General features: G+C 41.1%; 1 long non-coding RNA gene and 1 pseudogene across 1 annotated transcript; both read left to right on the forward strand.

Moving 5' to 3' along the window:
* Positions 1–5,342: 5,342 nt before the first annotated feature.
* Positions 5,343–7,179, forward strand: LOC140604420 (uncharacterized). Its single transcript, XR_012007314.1, has 2 exons — positions 5,343–5,401; positions 6,987–7,179. It is a non-coding gene; the product is annotated as an uncharacterized lncRNA (long non-coding RNA).
* Positions 7,180–16,744: 9,565 nt separating this feature from the next.
* Positions 16,745–18,284, forward strand: LOC140604421 (thioredoxin-dependent peroxide reductase, mitochondrial pseudogene; annotated as a pseudogene).
* Positions 18,285–21,060: the final 2,776 nt, after the last annotated feature.

Consider the following 21,060-nt stretch of genomic DNA (forward strand, 5'->3'; position numbering starts at 1 on the left):
GACTCTTTATCATAGGGAGTCCAGTGGAGTAATGGACACAATGAGAGTAAGGATGCCTCCCCTTTGGTAGAATCCCCACAGATTCCCTGACCTGTAAAGTGAGGAATATCAGAGTAGGGAAAGCCAGCAGAAGGCTCTGGGAACTGCCTTTCCCTTACCAAAATCGTAAACCAAAAGCAATACCACGTGCCTTAAACATCAGTGGTACCAGAGCCTGCCACGGAAAGAGAACTACGCATCCCCTCCTGCCTTTCCTGTTTGAATGGTGAGAAACCAGACGAGTCATATGGAGGGACGTGGCCACTGCAGCCTTAATCAGGGGGCGATGTCCACCCTCTTCACCGAGGCAAGGCAATAGTGCCGCATCACCCAGGATGTCGACCTGGCATGTAACTCCCTCCATTTCTACCAGAAACAAGGGCCTCACATGGATCGAGCATCAGCACACCACAATGCTCTTACCTCGTGGCTGGGCCAGCTCTCCTGCTTATTCATAAGATAAACCAGAAGGAACTTGACTGTCTTGACAACTCATCAAGTATCACGCTACTTGATGGCACTGTACTCACTGGATCTGACAAGAGGAAGCAGCGAGGATGAGAGAAGGTGGGTGATACACCGCACGACGGTTTGAAGATCTACTAACTGACAAAGTTTCCAGAGGCAGTAGCTGAGAATGTCAGAACAGCCCCTGAAGTGAGAGAGACGGCGTTTCCCTTTGTAGCACCTGTTTCAAAGACACAGACACAACCCTCCATGGACTTTGTACATTTTGGAGGCTGCAAATAGGATCTGTAGGCATGCTCCTAAATACAATTATTGAGCAACCTTGAAGATGGCTGGTTTCAGGGCAGAGGCTAAAGAGCAAGAAGGCCTACCACCCAGACCTCTCTGTGTGTGTCAGGTCCAGGCAGTCGTTCTAGCTGTCTTATCCCTTAGGGCTGGGTGTCAACATATGCAGGGGTGCTTCCTGTGGTGATAGACGAGGTACTTTATAGAGATTCTGACAAATCCCAATGCAAGAACCACCACACAGTCCCCTGGGCTTGGAATGAAGCCATGACATTTTCTGCAACAACTATCCTCAATTTGGTAGGCAGTTCCTGGCCTTCTGTTGACCCTGGTAGAAACCTAATGCTTAACCATGAGGCACCAATTAATTGTGCAACCCAAACTGTCTGTCATAACTGTGTTTTTTTTTCTGATCTACCAAATCATAAGATTGGGGATTGATAGTCATATTCATTCACTCACTGGAAATGGTATATCTCAGAATGGGCACAAGCTCCCCGCCTAAGTAGCGAGGTTGTACACTCACCTGGTACCTGTACGTATTGCTATGTGTACTGTTTTGCCCTTAACAAACACCTGAGGCCTCGTGGGGGTTCCCTGTGAAAAGCTAACAGAAAGGGTAACCCTGGTTTACAGATGGGTTTGCATAACACACATAAAACCTGCCAAATGTACTACAGCCCCAAACAGGGATGTCTGTAAAACACAACAGTGAAGGGAAATCCTCCCAGTGGGCAGAATCCAGAAAGTAAATTTGCTTTATAAGAACATTTAGGGAGAAAGATCAAGGAGAGAGAAGAAATAGAACAAAAATTCCTTAGTAGGTATCAAGACATTATAAAACAGTTGTGATTAAAACATTGATACCAACACCAGCATAGCTAACTGAAAAGAATGGAGTATACACAGTTGCCTGCTAATACACAGAACATTGATGAACGACATTACAAGCCAAAGAAATGCTATTCAATAAATAGTGCTGGGAAAATTGATCATGCATATGTAAAAATGCTAATATCTGTGTCACACCACCAATAAAAATAATTATATGATGAGATAACTACCATATGTAAAAAGCAAACCCTGAAACCTTACCCCAAAATGAAAGACAATGCCTTGCAGCAACCAAGGGAAGTATTAAGACGCAAAAATCAATAAAGTAAAAGATGGATGTGTCTGCGGAACTGTGCATGGATTATATAATCATAAAAACATGTTTGTTCATTCAACAACTGAGCAACATCTCCAATATGTTCCTTCCAGTTTCTGCAGGGGCACAACAAAGGACACCACATCACCTCTGCCCCTACAGGGTCCTGGCAGATAAGCAAGTGGGCTGATCAATGTCGCACTTAGTAGCACAATGAAAATATTACTTCTAATACCACCAACTCCACCATAAAGGATCTTTACTTCCAGACAAATTATTAATCAATATATCAATGCCAGTGTGGTGATATGGCAGACCAGGAGGTGACAGTTTCCCTGAAGGCATCTGCCCTGCTTGTTTAGTCATTCCGTGAGTATGTCTCAAGTGCCAGACACTATAATAAGCCTGGGATACAAGATGAATAAGAAATCATCTCTCCTCTACCCACAAGCGGGAAAGCTCTGAGACTAATGATGGATGGAGGCAGAGGGAGAAACAGAAAGTTCAGTGCTGGGCAGCGAATGTCACCCAAGCTTCCATGGGGGCACAGTGAAGCCCCTACCCCAGATCCGGCTGTGTGCTGGTGCTCCAAAACCCCACAATGAAGGCAAAGGAAATATTTTCATTCAGGTAATTGGGTGAGTCTTGATTAAGTCAGAATTCCAAATGCATGCATGCTATAAAATTACAACTGTGTGTTAAAGGCTGTGATTCCAATTATAAGCCAATGATGTTGAGGTTCAGGACAAAACAAAGATTCCAGAGATCTCGGCAGCCGGTGCTATGACAGGGTTTCCTGAGATAAGTGAGGATAGTGCACCAGCAAAGGATTCCTTTCGAGAAAAGCAAACACTAAGAGTCCAAAAAAAACCCCTGAGTTCCCGTCCTGATTTTGCCACACACTACCTGTCTAAACCCTGTCGTAAGCCACTTACCCTCGCAGAGTTTGGGAATCTCATCACAAATGCACAGTGATACATTCACTGTGACCACTAACGTGACGGTGGTCAATAAACCAATACACACAGGATTACCAAGTGACGTGTGTTCATGAAGCATTTCTCATTGTTGAAAACTGTATCCTTTCCATAATTGCTTCGCTTTGTTTTTATTGAAGTATAATTTGGAAATAATAAAATGCACACATTTTAAGTGTATCGTTCACTGAGTCTGGCAATGGTATAGGTCCATTTAACTGTCAAGAAAATCAAAATGTAGAATCTTACCGTATATATCCAGGAAAGATCCTCTTTTCAGAAATTAATCTCATCAACACACACACACACACACACACACACACAGACCACCACTGCCCTTGCTCATATCAGCATATCTGTGGAGAACTGTAGTCTGTGATTTTTCTAGTAACATCCTGGTCAGATTTCTGGCCTCGTGCTTGTGCTGGCTTCATAAAAATAGTGGGACTCCCTTCCTCCTTCTGCCTTTTCTGGAAGAACAATGTACAACAATGGTAACACTTCTCTGTAAGTCTTAGAATCCACTAGTGAAGCCTTGGACAGACTGACTTTGTCGATAGATTTTCTTATTTTCAAATTTAAATATAGATGTATATCTATGTTTTCAGATTTTTCTCTCTCTGCTGGTGATCGTCTTAGTCAAAGAAACTTGCCCGTTCCAACGTTTATCGTTGACTCTGTTGGTATGTGTTGTTCCTAATATTTCATCTCTATATTGTCTGTAATAGATTGATAGTCCTTTAAATTTTTCCCACATTGATTACTTGTGCCTTACCTCTTTTCTCTTTTTTGTTGATTAATCTAGCTCAAGTTTGTAAATCTTTTCCGCGTGTCCACTTTTGGTGTTGATTCTATTATCTGTCTTTATTTCATTGACTTCTGCTCTTACCTTAATTAGTTTCCCCCTTCTGCATATTTTGGGTTCCTGATGCTCTTCTTTTCCTAGCTTCTGGACATGGAAGTTTGCACAAAAAAGGAAAAAGAGATCAATTCTCTGGGTGTACAGAATCATACATTTCCTTCTTAGCACTGCTTCAGCTGCATTGGCACTTTGATACATTGTGTTTTTTGTTGACATTCAGGCTCTAAATATTCTCTAATTTCCTTTGTAATACCCCCCCGACTCAAGGATTTTTTTTTTGCTGCATAATATCCCATTTGAACTTTTTCAGATATCATATTATCGATGATTTTTAACATTTGTAGTCAGAGTGTTGCAGAACCCAAAAATCAAAGGCACAGTCAAGGCTTTCTTAGGGGCACAGCTGAGCTGAAGGAAGACATGGCACTGACACAGAGCAGTCAGGCTGGCCTCCCTGGACACAGAGGAGACCCTACCTTATATAGAGAGAGTTCCTGCTCTGATCCAGTATGCTAATGGGGGAAGAGGAAAGGAGCGCCTCACCCTGATTGGTTGGAAGGGTCTCATCTTTTCTTTATTTAAAAATTTTTATTTAAATTCAATTTAGTTAACATATGGTGTATTATTAGTTTCAGGGGTAGAATTCAGTGATTTATCCATTGCATATAACACCCAGTGCTCATCCCATCACACCCTCCTTCATGCTCATCCCCCAGTTACCCCATCCCCCACCCGCCTCCCCTCAGGCCACCTTCAGTTTGTTCTCTAGAGTTAAGAGTCTTTTCTGGTTTGCCTCCCTCTCTGATTTCATCTTATCTTATTTTTCCTTCCCTTCCCCATGGTCCTCTCTTTTTTTTAATTCCACATAATGAGTGAAATCATATGTTATTCTGTCTTTCTCTGACTTATTTCACTTAGCATAATACCCTCTAGTTCTATCCAAAAATTCATTCTTTTTGATAGCTGAATAATATTCCATTGTATATTATTGTGGAACATAGGTGTGTGTGTGTGTATCACATCTTCCCTATATATATACACATATATATATCACATCTTCCTTATCCATTCATCTGTTGGTGGACACCTGGGCTCTTTCCATAGTTTGCCTATTGTGGACATTGCTGCTACAAATATTGGGGAGCAGTTTGCATTCCCACCAACAGTGTATGAGGGTTCCCCTTACTCTGCATCCTCATCAACATCTGTCATTTCCTGACTTGTTAATTTAGCCATTCTTACTGGTGTGAGATGGTGCCTCATTGTGGTTTTGATCTGTATTTCCCTGATGCAAAGGTCTCATCCTGATTGGTTGGAAGGGCCTCATTCTGATTGGTTGATATTAGCAGGCAACCCAGGCAGCTTACTGGTGCTTTTTTGGAGCTGAGTTCGTGTTTTATGTCGGGCTTGTATACTGGTCGCATCTTGGCCACATCCTGGTTTAGCTCTGTGAGAGAAGCAGTTTAGCAAGGACAGCCAATGGGAATCACCCCACATGTACAGTGTTTGGGGGCTCATTCTCCTGGCCTCTAACAGTCTGAATAGAATACACTTCCTATGACATCACTCTTTTAAAACTAACTGGGACTTATCTGATGGCTCCACATGCAGCTGGTGTTGGTAAATGTTTATGAAGATGTTTGTATTTTTTGTACAGTGTTGGTGTTCGTGAAGGTTAGGTGGTTGACAGTTATGTCCAAGTCTCCTGGATCTTTATGACTTTGCCTAGTTGTTTTTTCAATTATGGAGAGGGATGTTGAAAATCTCTTGCTCTGATTATGGATTTATATATTTCTCTGTTCTCCGACAAAGACAGACTTCTGCCAGTGTTTGTTTCATATACTTTAGAGCTCTGTTACTAATATACAAATGAAAACTGCTTGTATTTCACGGTTAGAATTTCCATCATTTCTTTGGATGGCTTTCACTTCTCTGCTGAGATTCTCCGTCTGTTTCTCCATGTTGTTCGTCTTTCCTTTTAAATCCTCTAACACATTTACTGGGATTATTTTACAGTACATGCCTGCTAATTTTATAATCTATGTTTTTGGGTCTGATTGTATGACAATTTTTTTTCTCCTGATAATGGATCATATTTTCTTACCTCTTTGTTTCTCTCTTTAGTTCTTAAAATTTCATTCTATACATGTCGCGCAAAAGAATAATTGAGAAGTAAATAGATAATATTTGCTCTTTGGAAAGAGTTAGAAGCTGGATCAAACTTATCTATAATCAGGCTGTCTGGGCTTTGTTGCAGCTTTAATTGGTTTTAGTTCACCACTGACTTCAAATACTTTGAGGGCAGGACCAAGAATTTCCCTTCAGCAAGGCTTAGGATCTGAAAAGTCAGTAAGATTCAGAGCTCTCTCTAGGATTTACAAGCCAGCAGCTGGCTTCCTGAGCCTCAGGAGACTTTGCTCCCTGCTTCTACAATAGGACAGGCTTTGACTTGTTGCTGCCTTGCATTTGGCAGAGGCCTGTGCTGCCTTGGGGGAATCTCTCTTAGTCCTGTTCTCCCCAAAGCCTTCAGTAGAGTCCTGCCATGTACTCGGGAAAGGTTCTGTGGACCCTGGGGGACTTATTCTACACTCCTCAGTCCTTGGGGCTGCTTCTATGCTCTCAGTGAAGGGCTCATGAGATGGGGGTGAGTATGGATTCACTCTGCAACCAGGAATCCTCAGGATTCCTCAGAACCATCATGTCAGCCCCACATAGCAGCTGAAAGTTTAAAAGACATTTAGGGGGCACCTGGGTGGCTCAGTCGGTTAAGCGTCTGCGTTAGGCTTGGTCGTGATCTCAGGGTCCTGGGATCCAGCCCCACGTCAGGCTCCCTGTTCAGCAGGCTCCCTGTTCCCTGCTGAACAGGGAGCCTGATTCTCCCTCTCCCGCTGCCCCTCCCCCTGGTCGTGCTCTCTCTCTCAAATAAAAACAAACTTTTTTTCAAAAAAAGGACGTTTGGGTACAACATCCTACCATTTCTTAGGTAAAGAGAAATGTGTAAAGGATAAAAGTAGCCACAGCTTCTTTTTTTCCAGGAAGGGCTTGTCTTTTACTGGAATTGAGTTCCATTCTTACTGGGATCCAGTTCACTTAGGTTTTCTCTGTTTTCAGGCCTACATTGCTTTTAAAAATATCTGATTATAGAAAAAACCCACAAAAATCAAACCCTATGATTTGTAACTTACCTAACTGTTCTCACTCTAAGAGTGGAAGCAGTGGTCTCCTGCAGCCTCCTACATCCCAACTGATGATGTTTGGCTCAGTGTCTCGGACATGGATGTGAATAAATATCCCTGTGGTGACAAAGGACTAGATGCAGATTTAAATTGTCACCAGGGTAAATCTGAATTTCAATCAGTTTTACGCACCACCATAAATAAAATTCTTTGCTACCTAAACACGAGTCCGTTTCTAAGGGCTTCCACATGAAAAAATGGAGATGGTGTGCTGCCCAAAGTTTCCAAGCAAAGGGGACAAATGGGGGTTGAAACAGCTTTAGCTTTTTTTTCCAGTTTACCCTCTCAGAGGAGAATCTGTTCTTAATTCACACAAAGGTTCCACTTACGAAGGCTAGCCTGGCACCCGTATTTACTATCCTCTGTGGCTGAACAAACTCCCATCTCTAAATAATAAACATGTGCCACCCTTCTCTTGCCTGCTCTGTTTATTAATATAAAGAATATAAATTGCAGTGCACATATTAACAACAGTGTCCTCCACCTTTATCATGCCAGATCGTGAGCCAATGTAGACTTCTTTTTTTTTTTTTTTAAGATTTTTTTATTTATTCATTCAGAGAGAGCGAGAGAGAGGCAGAGACACAGGCAGAGGGAGAAGCAGACCCCATGCAGGAAGCCCGATGTGGGACTCGATCCCGGGTCTCCAGGATCACACCCCAGGCTGCAGGCGGCACTAAACCGATGCACCACCGGGGCTGCCCCCAACGTAGACTTCTATTCTCAAGTGACTGAAGGTCCCCCCAGATCAAAAACAAAGTGGGAAATGCCTGAAGGATCCTGGCATAATTTTTGAAAAAAAAACTGGAGACATTTTTATTCAGTGTTAATGTTTATCTTTTCATTGAGACAGATTTTCTTGATTGTGATGTAGCTCATATACTTTATTTGATAAAAGGACACAAAGTGGGTATTATTGCTATTTGCTAGAATGTTGCCCGGGTTGTCTAGAATAACTTGTCATATACCAAGGCCAGATATTGAAAAGAAACAATTAACAAAGGTACAGAGAGGACTCCAGCTGCTAATAGATAGGCCACCACCTCTCCAGGGAGCTTCATGCAGTGGAGTAGGAGATACCTTTCCAAATAAAGTTCTTTTTCAATAAACTTTCTGACAATTACTTTGCAATCCCATTCCTTTAAATGAAGGGGAGTTTATCCCTATTTATATATTATTTGAACTATAAGTCCGAATAACTATGATATGAAACCTGAACCAAAATTTTCACTTAAGTCCATTTATGTGTCTGTGCACAGATCATATAAAAGTCTAAAATTCATTTAATTGGTCCTAACAAGAAATATTTATGGAGTTCTTATGACTTTTTTATTGACTTTTGTCTCCCCAATGCCTAGATAACTGCCTAGTACAGAGTCCCCTGTTTGTATAGTCCAGTGAAGAGACACCTAAGAATAATATGGAAAAATAAGGAAGTATCACTTCTAGAAGTGATAAACATGACCTGTACCTAATGTAATATCTAGACCAGAACGTTTTTGAGAGTAATTAATAATTACACCAGGAAAGCAGGCACCAACAGGCATGGCCTGGGTTAATAAACAAGACCTTATGGGCATCTCAGTGAAAAGTTCTACAAAGAAAGCGAGTCGGGGTTCTGGCTTGGAATTGTGAATAAATGGGACATGGTCTAAATGGGCGGGGAGGTAAGGCAGGAGCTGAGGGGAAGCCCCGAGCAAGGGCTGGTACTTGATGCTGGATCAGAATTCTGAGAACAAGTCCCGACAAAGCCCGGGGAGGATTAACACCACTGACAGGGGCATCCCAAGTGCAAGGGCGGGAGGACACCAGTGCTGTGTTTAAGAAATAGGAAGAAACACTGTGGCCACTGTCAAGCTAAGGAAACAATGAGGCAGATGCCGGAGAGGTGGGGTTTGCCCTGCTCAGGGCCTGGCAGTTTGCTGGCTGTAAGGTGGTGACTCATGAGAGTGTAAATGAGAGAAAGGCTCTCAGTGAATTAGAGGGAAATAACCATGAAAGTCATGTCGCTAATGTAACGTTCTTAAATCCGTCCAAACATACTCATTCACCAATTTGCTATCTGACAAAAGGTCAAGATGAAGGGTTTTTTTTTTTCCTAAAGTGAATTCTTTTACATGAATAATGCCTTACTTTTTGCACAAGGGTTCATATGGAGGCTATCTGGAAGTACACTTTTACTTATTTTGTGTGTGTGTAAAGCGTTGTCCTGGAATATTCCAAGCACTGGAATTACTCTGAGGGGTTATTTAGCTTTGTAGATTCAGTAGAAGTTCAGCACAAAGTGGTGTGCATGGCCAGAAGGGCGATGTTGTTGTTTATGGAATGAGGACCAGTTAAAAGTCATATGCCAAAAAAAAAAAAAAAAAATAGCACCGTACTCATTAGAAAGGCTTGCATTAAGTTCAAAAACTCAATTGCAAGACACAACAGAGGATACGTAGCTTGAAAACAGTTACCATCAACTAAGACCTCCACATTTTTGCAGTAAGTTCAGAATGTGGTAACGTTACTCACCAGTTGATGCTACCTTAGCATGCAGTCATTGATACATCATTCCCAGATATTGAGAAAAGGTCATGTACTCTATTTTGCTCAGACCCATTCTGCAGTAAAGACTAATTAGAAAACCAGAGTGAGGAGAATTCTGGAAATCATGCCACTGGGGAAAAGGCAGATGAAATTGGCTCTGTTTTGAACTCAGGAAGTGAAGGTGATTGGAAAGTGTGTTGTTGGCTTCAAATCCAGACAGGGCAGCTGTGTATATTGTACTTCCTTGAACTGCTCTAAACCGGTGTTGGCACACATACCCAAAGGTTACATACGAGTCTTCTGCTTCATCATATGCCCTGTAATCTTATTTCAGAATAAAATATGAGAAATGTGCTTCCCCAGTGCTACATCTCAAAAGTATGTTACCAACAGATGGAAATTCTCAGGGAAAGGAACTTGGGGATGATCGGAGAGCCTCGGGCAGTGCCTCCACTCTAGTCTGAGCAGTGATGTGGTGGCCAGCACTTTCCATTCTACCACAATCCTTTTAAGACACAGACATGCACAGCAACAGAGCAGCTCCATGAGGAAGCTTCTGAGTTTACAGATAGCAGCAGTGGGAATCTTCTCAACGCCTCTGTTACGAGCTATTCCTTACAGATGATATCCAAGAGAAACACTGGCTCACCCAGCTATCAGGAATTCTGAGAGCAGGGAAAACCTACTGAAATAATATCAAATGCCGATGTACATAAGGATAACAGTGATAATGAAATAAAACTAATAACATTAGCAGCCACCAAATAGTTCTTCATGCCTGGCATGGAGCTAAGTGCTTCACACTACCACTTACCCTCATGTGAATCTATAACTGGCTTCTGTCACTGTGACCCTCTACAGATAATACAGATAAGGAAATGTAAGGACACATGGGGGGTCGGGATAAGATTTAGAATCTGGGCTGTCTGATACCAAAGGCTGAACTCTCTCTCAACCACTACATGATGGAGCCTCCCTTGAAGGAGGTACAGCTGAGGATGGAAATTCTGTTGACTAGAACAGCTGCCAAGAGCTTCCCAGGATGCCAGTGAGAGCCCACAGCGAACCCAAGCACCCAGGTGTCTTCATCTGCCATTGAGATATCTCCACTGTAAGGCCAAAGGGATTCTTAAATAATTCTGTTTCTCACTTAGTAGGCAAATCACAATGATTTCCCAGGAGAGAAGCCCTCATGGGTTTGGAAGCCGGTAGACACTACCTAGGATTTAATTCAATCACAACGGTCCTTAGGCAACTGTGCAGGCCAGCTGAAAGCATAGATATCTCATATATCTGATAACTTACCTATCAAACCTAGTTTTTAAGATTATAAAAGCTTTATCCTTAATAATATGGTCTTGGCTGGATTTTAAACAAACATCAAAAATATATATAAACTTCCACTTCCAAGATTAATAAATTCGGGAAGTCTAATGGCCAGCATAGTGATGCTAGCTGATAACACTGTATCAGACAATCTTAAGTTGCCAAGAGAGTAGATTTTAAATGTTCTCAGCACAAAAAAGAAATGGTAATTATGTGACATGATGAAGGAATTAGCTACATACTATGGTGATAATCATTTTGCAATCATAAATGTATCACATCAACACATTGTATACCGTGACCTCACACGATGTTATGAGCCAATTATATTTTAATAAAGCTGGGGAAAATAAATAAAAATTTTAAAATGAATTAAATATATAAGTACAATAAAAATAAATATAAATGCATATATTAATTATATATATATATATATATATATATATATAGAGAGAGAGAGAGAGAGAGAGAGAGAAGTCTGCAAGAAGTTATACCCAAAAAGATGTTTGACAGGTGCAAGTTATGAAAAATTACAAAAAGGATGTTTATCCATCCTACAAAAAGGATGTTTATTTCATATTCTGAGGCAATGATTAAGCATTAAAAATGGTAGCTTAGGTGGAAAGCATGTGTTTTCTCTGAATGACTGAAAGGGTGTCTCCTGTTCTAAATGCTCTTGGAGGACCTGGCTGCTCCTACAGGTAGAGCTGGAGCCACTTCTCCATGTGAACCGGAGCAGGTTTGTGACTCAGCTGAAACCAGTAGACTCACTTATAGCCAAAGGATGCCATGGAAGCTGGGAGGTGATATTTTAAGCAGTGATGGATAACTAGAATGATGGGCATTACACTCTTTCCACAGATATTCCAGAGAAAAAGAATGCCTCCACCAGGGACACACAGTTTTATCAGATGCCAGATTAGAGGCCAGATCTCTTAACACTTAATCCAACATTATTTCCACCACAGCCTCGACTGCCATCAGAAAGTATCATGCCTGACTCCCCCGATGTTTACCACTAAATTAACTGGATTCTATATTAAGCCTCTTGGTTGTTTTGGCAATACATTCTCTGGTCACAGTTTGCTGGTCATATGTAAATTTTGTGAAATGAGAGCCCATTATAAAAAGTAGGATTAAAAAAAAACCACACATCATTGCCTTAGTTCTTCTGTACATTTTCCCCAAAAGAGATCCATGTCAACAATTCATCATAACAGGGATCCCTGGGTGGCTCAGCGGTTTGGCGCTTGCCTTTGGCCCAGAGTGTGATCCTGGAGTCCCGGCATCAAGTCTCCCATCAGGGTCCTGGCATGGAGCCTGCTTCTCCCTCTGCCTGTGTCTCTGCCTCTCTCTCTCTCTCTCTCTATCATAAATAAATAAATAAACAAACAAATCTTTTAAAAAAATTCATCATAACTCTGTTTTGCCTTTATCATAGATCCAATTAACTGCTATTAATTTTTAAAAAGCGAGAAATTAACCTCTCTCTTTTTGAAATGAAAGAAATGGGAAGGAACTCCAGGACTGAACGTGAGCCCACTGGAGTTCATTAACCAGGTCGTGAAAAGGCTGGGCTTTCACAATCGTGATTTACAGAGAACTGCTGACCGACACCTGTCATCTCCCTCTGTAGGTGTCTTCCTTCCTTCCTTTCTTAGGAAAAGGAGGAAACACTGGAAAGGGAGAATGGCAGCTTACAAGGAGAGCTGACCGTAGGCAAAGTTGCCCAATGGTTCGTCATGACCATCAATGGAGAAAACCACTCCCAGGGCAGCAGCAGGAGAAGCCCTGGTTCTCAGACCTGTGTCCTATCTGCTCAAGCAGGGTGCCTGCCTCCCATGTTGGGGATGCCCTGGGTGCGGGCTCCCTTATCCTGCCTGAGGCCTATTCACGACCTACTGTTGCTCCTGCGCACATCAGTGAGGGTTCTGTTGGTGTGTTTCTGGTTCTGCACCAGATCGAGCACCGTGCCCTGCCTGGCAGGAGCTGGGTAAACCTTTGCTCACTGACCTAAGAAAAGTAAGATGTGTCTGTGCTCTGTCTCCTGTTTGGCGGCACAGCGGCCACTAAGTAAGGGTGGAGGACTACAGTGAGGTCACACCGAGCCTCCTCATTGCCTCCTCATGGCCTCATTTATGGCCATGCCAGCCCATAAATACTGCCTCCTCCCCTCCCACCCTCGCTGCTTCTCTAGCTCTGAGCCTTTCTGTGCTCACTTTGAGAGGAGAACTGAAGCTTCGCGATCTTAGAAATGAGGATGTTAGGGTGCTGCTGTTCCGGCAGCACCATGCAAACCCTGTGCTGGACAACTGCTTAAGGAATTTACCATTCCCTGATGATGTGTAAACATAATGAGAACGTATATAGAGTATATAGGGAAAAAATAAGAACACAGATAATCCTATTTCCTCCAGCTGGTTATGTGTCAAAGAGATGAAAATAAGGCTAAAACCCTAATCCCTTATGTTCCTTATCTGTAGCTCCATTATGTACCTAAATGGACACCTCGGAGGAGTTCTTAATCACCTTGGAAAGGAGATATCACAGAAATTCCACAGGGAGGAGAAAACAAGCCCAAACAGATTCTGAATTTTCTTTCTAAAGTCATTGCATTTTTTTTAATCCCTTGGCATTATAGGTACACTTGTAATTAACATGTTATAATGTCCAATTAGCTAGAGAAGGCAGAAAATGGTTTTTCTAAACCCAATATATCAAATTTAACATTTTCTACCTACTTATTTGCAGAAAGAAATATTATTTATAACAACCTGCATCATATCAAATTAATGGATCCTGCAACATCTCCGAGTAAGAGAAAAAAAAAATCCTTTAGGGAGAAAGTGGAAGTATAAAAGTGTGATGGAATAGCCACCATGATTACATTTCCAGGAGAAAACAATTCACTTTCATTAGGTCGACAGAAGTAAGATCAGGTATTTCTGGGAGTAATGAATCTCTTTTCCATCTGCCAGATGCTTGCCTAAAAGGGTAAGTTTTCTTTCTTACCTTAAGCTCCTGGTGACACAGCAGCATAATTAGGCCAGGAGAAACGTCCCAGTGGATCAGAGGCACCGCAGAGTGGGAGGTGAGGCAGTATTAGCACATCCCCTGTCTCCCAAATGCCAGCTGGCTTGGGTGCTCTGCTTTGCCCACACTCTGATTTTTACAATTGTCTTCTTATCTTTTCTTATCTGCCCACCATTCTTACTTTCACCTTTATTTTCCAAGTTCAGTGTTATTCCTTATTGCTTTGGTCATGAGCCCATGGCTGCCTCCCCCATGCCATGCTTGAACATGGCTATGAGAGACCACTTGTACGAGACATCTTTTAATTCCATAATATTCCATGATATCAACATCATTCCTTAGCCTCAGCCATTCTCAGTTTCCCTTAAGGAAAGTTAGCAAGTCCTTTCCTCTATTGAGGTAAACTTGATCCCTGTGAACTTGTGGCAACTTCAGCCATAGTTTCTGAGATAGCCAGCAAGGGTGGAACTCCCTGGAACAGAAGATTCAGGTTGAGACTAAATTGCCATCTTTCAGGGGTGCCTCAGAAAGCTTCTAAGAATGGAAGATACTCTTCAGTATACATCTCCAGAGGTGGCCTACTTCTCATGTTACAGTCCTAATGGTCTGTTATGAATCCATGGTTTTATTTAAATTCTATTTCTATGTTTACTGCATAGCTACACTCAGGAAGCATAATATCCACAACATTTTGTGGTCTGAGACAAAAAAACAAAACAAAACAAAGCAAAAAAAAAAAAAGTGACTCTTTAAGCTGACAAAGGAATTAAGTATTTGGGGACACATGGTTTTCCCCTCAGAGAAGCTGACTCATGACCTCCCCACCACATCCCACAGACCACCCTCATCTCTAAGTTAAGAGCCAGGAGAAGTTCAGCAAAGCGACATCATTGAACAGCTTCAAGCAAGCAGCAGCTCTTCTCTGGACTCAGAGACCTTTCTCGCATCAGATTATAGATGAGGACATTAATTCCCCCTTGAACTCCCATTGCTTTGACCATAGGATGGGGTGTTGTCCTGGCTGGGACTATTCAAACTTATCTGAGTGGTTTTACTAAAGATGTACCTCTGGGAGACTCTTGGCACCATTACCCTGAGTCATTAATCTCTGCAATGTTGTGGTGCTTCAAGTTTCTCTTGATTGACATTATCCTTCTTTAACTCATAATTTCATTTGACATGTGAATGGTAGCTAATTCTGACCTGCTTCCAGCTATTGATGCACAAACCTTCAGCAGACACAAGGACTCGCCACCCTGGGTAACCTGCAGGCACCCACCCTTCCACACCTGTGCTCCCTCCTAAAGGTGCCATTTGTGGTGCCATAACATAGAACATTGTGAACGAGTCTTGGTCTCCACTTCCCAGGACCTCACAGCATGTGGGCAGGAAACAAGTCACTCAGAAAGGGCAAGATAATAAATATTAAACACCACGGTTGTGGGACCAAGAAAAATTAACAACCTGATCACTCATATGAAACCAAGATCTAGGGATGCCTGGCTGGCTCAGTGGTTGAGCGCTTGCCTTTGGCCCAGAGCGTGATCTTGAGGAGTCCCAAGATCGAGTCCCACATTGGGCTCCTTGCATGGAGCCTGCCTCTCTCTCTCCCTGTGTCTCTGCTTCTCTCTGTGTGTGTCTCTCATGAATAAATAAATAAAACCTTAAAAAAAAAAAAAAAAAACAAGATCTACTTGTTAGGACTGTAAAGCTCTAGATGGAATTATTTTTTTACTTCCAAATAAGAATTTTAGCTCCACTCTTCTCCCTAGCTTCATTCCCTGGTGATGTACTATTCCCATCAGTCAATACACTTCATTTCTCTTACTCTGTTTCCTAGAAACACCTGGAGTACTCTCCCCCATCCCATCAAGTAGACTCTAATCTTTGGAAACCTAATCCAATATATCCTATAAATAACTTCTATAAATTTGGTCTTTATTTATTTCAGCATATAGTGTTTTTCCCTCCCTTTAAGATACATAGCACTTAGTAAATATAATAAAAGTACATTATATTATACATTGTATACATATGAAATTTGGATCAAAGATCCTGGGATAAGGTCCCTTTTGATTATTAAGCCAAATTGTTTAATATCTGAACTTCAGTTTTCCTATTTTTAAAACAGAAGGCAACAGCCATTTCAAATGTGCAAAGAGGTCAAAAGGCATAAACTTCCAATTAGAAAATAATGAAGATCTGGGAATATGATACACAACATAGTAACTGTATTTAATAATAACGTATTGAATATTTGAAAACTGCTAAGAAAGTAGATCTTAAAAGTCCTCATCACAGGAAAACAAATTTTGTGACTGTATGATGACAGATGTTAACTAGATTTACTGTGGTGATCATTTCACACCATATACAAATATAGAAAAATTAATTATTTTTTAAAGAAGCAGGGGGAAAAGGTACTTGGCAGAGGGGACTAAGAAAACATGACCCCCTCAAAAAAAAAAAAAGAAAAGAAAAGAAAAGAAAAGAAAAGAAAACATGATCCAACCTTATGCTGCCTGCAAAAATCTCACTTCAAATATCAATATATAGACAAACTGAAAGTAAAAGATGGGAAAAGAAATACTATGCAAGCATTAATCAGAAGAAATCAAAAGTGGCAGGGCTCCTGGGTGGCTTAGTCCATTAAGCGTCCAACTCTGGATTTTGGCTCAGGTCATGATCTCAGGGTCCTAGGGAGCTCTGTGTTGGGCTCCACAGTCAGCACAGAGTCTGCTTGAGATTCTTTCTCTCCCCATTCTGTACCCCCTTGCTGCCCCCCAAATAAATAAACCTTTTTAAAAAAAAAAAAAAAAAGGAAAATAGGGCCAGTCCCGCGAATCCCACACGCACTGAAGATGACAGCCGCGGTGGGAAGGTTACTCTGGGCTTCGATTGCCCGACATGTGAGTGCTATTCCATGGGGCATCTCTGCCTCTGCAGCCCTTAGACCTGCTGCTTCCAGAAGAACATGCCTGACAAATGTATTGTGGTCTGGTTCTAGTCAAGCAAAATTTGCTTTTAGCACCAGTTCCTCCTACCACGCTCCTGCCGTCACCCAGCACGCGCCCTACTTTAAGGGCACTGCCATTGTCAACGGAGAGTTTAAAGACCTAACCCTCGATGACTTTAAGGGGAGATATTTGGTGCTTTTCTTCTATCCATTGGACTTCACCTTTGTGTGTCCTACAGAAATTGTTGCTTTCAGTGACAAAGCCAAAGAATTTCACGACGTGAACTGTGATGTTGTTGCAGTGTCAGTGGATTCCCACTTCACCCATCTCGCCTGGATCAACACACCGCAGAAGAATGGCAGTTTGGGCCACATGAACATTGCACTCCTGTCAGATCTGACTAAACAGATTCCTCGAGACTATGGCATGCTGTTAGAAGGCCCCGGTATTGCTCTAAGAGGTCTCTTCATCATTGACCCCAATGGAGTCATCAAGCATTTGAGTGTCAATGATCTCCCTGTGGGCCGAAGTGTGGAAGAGACCCTCTGCTTGGTGAAGGCATTCCAGTTTGTGGAAACCCATGGAGAAGTCTGCCCAGCAAACTGGACCCCGGATTCTCCTACAATCAAGCCACATACAACTGCTTCCAAAGAATACTTTGAGAAGGTAAATCAGTAGGTCATCCCGTGTGTCCCCACCTCTTCTCACATGAGGAAAGAGCGCAGTTGGAACTCACCTTTAGCATTTCAAAAATGATTATTTATAGAAGATAAAGCACCAATTATGCTTATATTCGTAAATAATCTAAATGTTTTGTTTTTGTAACACTGGCCAAGGCTTTTAAATGTACTCACATCCTTTAATTGGTAACCTCTTGATGGCTAGTTTGTAGGATGCTAGTTCACCTAGTCCTTGCATTATGTCTTCACTGAAAAGAGGAAATATTCTTCTTTGTTGGCCTTACTTGAACCTTTATGTTCACCAGAGTAGTACAACAAGCACCGAAGGTTGTGATCAAAGGTCCTGAAACTTTGTTGAATTTCTTTGCAATAACTAAATTTTCTTTTAAGGCAGCAAAGATCATACATAGTTTTAAGGTGTTAACATCAGTGGTCTAATGTAACTCTTGCAATGGCTGTATATGTACTTGAAACAAAAGTGAATCATGTTTTTAAAAAAAACATGGTGGCAGAGTGACTTAAGTGATCATGTGTGTCTCTCATCCCTGAGATTAACATAGTTATTTTACTTATTTGTTAGCTAACGTAGGGTCTACATACAACTCTAGATATTGATTGGATATAATTATAGAGGACATTTATTGAATCCAGGAATTGCATTCTAAAATCATTGTAATTATTTTCTTTTCTGAAGTGCTCAATGTAAAGTACATAATAAACATATTTTAAAATAAAAAAAAGGAAAATAGTGAGTGGCTATATTAATATCAGACATTAGTGGACTTTAGAGAAAATAGAATTAATAGAGACATAGAAAGACATTATGCAATGATAAAAGGCTCACTCCATCAAGAAGACATAGCAATTCCACATATGTATGCAACAAACAACAGCTGAAAATATGTGAAGCAAAAACTGATAGAACTTAAAAGGAGAAACAGACAAATTCATAATGGCAGCAGGAGACTCAACATCCATCTTTCAACAAATGGCATAACTAGATGGAGCCTAAAGGACTTAGAACCCAGTAACACCATCAATCAAGACCTAATCAACATTCCATCCAATAACAGCAAAATACACATTCCTTTCAAGTGTCCACGAGAAACATAAGCCACTATAGACCTTAGCCTGAGGCATAAAACAAACCTCAACAAAATTAAAAGAAGTGAAATAATAGAGTGTATTCTTAACCACAATGAAATCAAACAAAAATAACAGATAAAAAGAAAATCTCCAAATACTTGGAAACTAAAAAACACACTTGTAAATAATCCACAGGTAAAAAGGAAGTCTCAAGGAAATTCTTTAATGAAAATGGAACAAATCAAAATTTGTGGGACACAGCCAAAGGAGCACTGAAGAGGACACTCATGGCACGACTAGCTACATCAGAAAAGAGGTAAACAAAGTCACAAATCAATAATATAACCTCCTACTTCAAAAGACTGGAAAAAGAAGAGTAAAATAAACCCAAAGCAAACAAAAAAGTATATCACAACTACAGAAGCAAAAATCAACGCAACTTAAGATAGGAAAGCAATAAGGAAAATAATGGAAATAAAAAGCCAGTGTGGATATGAGCAACAGTAGCTTCTCAGTTGCTGCTAAGAATACCAAGCTGTACAGCCACCTTGGAAGACCATTTGGCAGCCTCAAATGAAGCTAAATATAGTCCTGCCATATGATTCAGCAGCGGCTCCAAGGCATTTACCCAGCTGACTTGAAAACTTATGTCCATACAAAAACCTGCACATGATGTTTATAGTAAATGTTTATACATAATTACTGAAGTGGAAGCAACCAAGAAGCCCTTTGATACACGAATTGATAAACATTGACACCTCTGCACTATGGAATATTACTCACTGACAAAAAGAAGGAAGCTAGCAAGGGAGCTAGTAAGCTAGGAAGACACATGGATGATTCTTAAATGTATATTGCTCAGCAAGAAAAGCCAGTCTGAAAAGGCTTCATCATATAAGACTCTGTTTATACAACATTTTGAAAAAGACAAAGACACTGACAATGTCCATCAGTGACTGTCAGGGGCTCAGAGAGGGGGTGAAAAAGCGAGACACAGGAGGCTGTTGACAGAGTGAAACTGCTCTGAATGTTGCCATAAAAGTATGTTTAATAGGCAGTCATCAAAACAGTGAATTAATGTACACAGATTTTTAAAAATCTTTTAAGAGGTGTCCCCAGATGGAATGAAAAATATGACAAAGTAATCTGTTTTACAAATGTATGAATCAACTTCACGAAGGAGTGGGGGAAAACATAGTCTTGAGTAACTTTGGAAGTGAACAGGGTCTGTAAGACTAAAGGCAAAATGAACCAGCCATGAGCACCATTCTGTAGTGGATAAAGGTCTTTCCCACGGCATTACAGGTCAGCAACTCTGAAGTCGCCGTACATGTATGTATACTTGAATGGAATGTGTATGGAAACAGATGGTGGATGGTGGGAACCAGCTTTCCGACAGCAGTGGTGGGAGGTACTGATTACAGAGGAAGGTAGGTTTACCTTCCTACCATGGATCGGTTATCTATGTGGTGATGGATCAGAAGAGGAGACCTCAGTATGAACTCACGCTTAGCTTAGTACAGATGCAGAATGGTTATGTGCAGAAATACGTACAGGTATGAGTACATGCAGGGCTTAGCATAAACACCGTATTTTTTGCTCTGTCAAATAAAAGTGTCTATAGAAATGACACCCTGGTAGGAATGAGCATAGCTACCACCCAGATCTTGGTTCCTGACACCATTCTTCAATAAAAGAAGCCAGAGCTTTTTGCACCTGGGCAGCTCAGTGGGTTAAGTATCTGCCTTCGGTTCAGGTCAGGATCTCAGGGTCCTGGGATCAAGCTCCACATTGGGCTTCCTGCTCAGTGGGGAGCCTGCTTCTCCCTCTGCCTTTCCCCCAGCTTGTACACGCTCTCTCTCTCTCTCTTTCTCTCTCTCTCTCTCTGTGTGAAAGAGAGAGAGGGAAAAGAAAGAAAAGAAAAGAAAAGAAAAGAAAAGAAAAGAAAAGAAAAGAAAAGAAAAGAAAAGAAAAAAGAAAAAAGAAAGAAAGAAAGAAAGAAAGAAAGAAAAGAAAGAAAGAAAGAAGAAAGGAAAGAAAGAAAGAAAGAAAGAAAGAAAGAAAGAAAGAAAGAAAAGAAAAGAAAAGAAAGAAAGAAAGAGAAAGAAAGAAAAGAAACGAAATCAGAGCTCCATGGAGAAATGGCTAATTCTAGCTTCTAGCATTGGGACAGAAAATATACTAGATGAGCCCAGAGTATCCTGGAGTACCAGAAAGTAATAAAATGCTCAAAAAAATTTTTAAATCCACCTTGATAGGGGTATATCAAAGGGACACAAGAATCAACTAAAAGAACCCCCAATGTCCAAGCTGGGAAATTCTGAACCAGAGAAATAAAGCAGTGTTGTGTTATAACCCAAAATACAAAATAAACATCCAGAGGTTCATACTGATATAAATATTTGAGTAAATAAATAATGGGAGAGAAG

This window comes from Canis lupus, chromosome 15 (assembly GCF_048164855.1).
Source record: "Canis lupus baileyi chromosome 15, mCanLup2.hap1, whole genome shotgun sequence".
NCBI lineage: Eukaryota > Metazoa > Chordata > Mammalia > Carnivora > Canidae > Canis > Canis lupus.